Consider the following 1,457-nt stretch of genomic DNA (forward strand, 5'->3'; position numbering starts at 1 on the left):
CACCATAAATTGGTGGCTGCTCAGAGTTAGTTTATGGCTTTTGTCGTTTTGAGAGCAACCCACCTCGAAGACTTTGAGAGAGAAATCCTTGCGAGGACAAAGCCCAAACACCTAGAGCCAAAGAGTGTTAGGCATCACTTGAGTCTTTCTATCTGTGTGACTTGAAGACTTATTACACTTGAGGACTGTGTATCCTCCAGCCGGTTAGGCGTCGCGTTCTGAGCATCCAAGAGTCATTGTGGATTGCCGGTGAACGAAGTCTGTGAAGGTTCGGAAGTCTACCTTGAAGACTTACCAAAGTGATTGAGCGAGGATTGTGTGTCCTTAGCTCAAGGGGAATAAGGTGAAGACGCGGTCTTCTGAGTTGAATCTCAGCCTCTCTAACCAGATATACAGTTGTCACAGCAACTGGAACTGGTCCAACAAATCATGTGTCTTCAACAAGTGATTGGTTCTATCCCTTCCCTCCTTTACTTTGAGTTTGTCTTCGTGAAGTCATTGCTTATTTGTCTTATCTGTTTGACTTCATTTCTTGACTACTATCGTTAATTGGCTTCATACTATCTTCCATCCCAATCCTTACTACCTAGCTGCTATTAGTCTTTGTACGTTCACATTATTGCATACTTGACTATGGCTTGCTTGTTGTAGTTTATCTTCCGCTGCATATCAATTAGGTCATTTCTATTGTTTGTCTTCGAAACTTCCATGTTTTGAAGACTTTGCTAAAATCGCCTATTCACCCCCCCTCTAGTCGATAACTAGCACTTTCAATTGGTATCAGAGCAAGGTACTCCCTTGTTCTGTGTGATTCGGTTTAACCACCTGAAGTTTAGCTATGTCGATTGCAGGGATAATCAAAGTCTCCGCTGCTTGCCCCGTGTTCGATGGAACTAAATATCCCTACTGGAAGAATAAGATGCGCATGCATCTTGAAGCCATTGATGTCGACCTCTGGTATGTCGTCAAGAACGGCGTTCCAAAAACTGGTGAAGGTGTCACCCCTGCTGATGTCAAGAAGTTCATTCAATTGGACTCGACTGCAAAGAACATCATCTGTGGTCATCTGACCAAAGGGCAGTATGGCCATGTGAGTGCTCTAGAAACGTCAAAGCTAGTCTGGGACTGGCTATCCAAGGTCAACGAAGGCGTCTCAACTCAGAGAGATCAAAGGATCAGTGTTCTTCGCAACCTCTTCAACCGCTTCAAGAGAAACGACAATGAAAATGTCCAGCTCACGTTTGATCGCCTCACCCACATCACAAATGAGCTTCAGGCTCTCGGCGCCACTGAGATCACCGAGCATGAAATCGTCAAGACGCTGCTGAGATCTCTTGACAGCTCCTTTGACACCCTTGCCCTCACGATACAAGAACGTCCTGACTTCAAGACTCTCGATCCGTCTGATATACTTGAGAGGCTCAACACACATGATTCCAGCTTTCTGAGAAAAGAGA

The sequence above is a fragment of the Triticum dicoccoides genome, chromosome 2B, assembly GCF_002162155.2.
Source record: "Triticum dicoccoides isolate Atlit2015 ecotype Zavitan chromosome 2B, WEW_v2.0, whole genome shotgun sequence".
NCBI lineage: Eukaryota > Viridiplantae > Streptophyta > Magnoliopsida > Poales > Poaceae > Triticum > Triticum dicoccoides.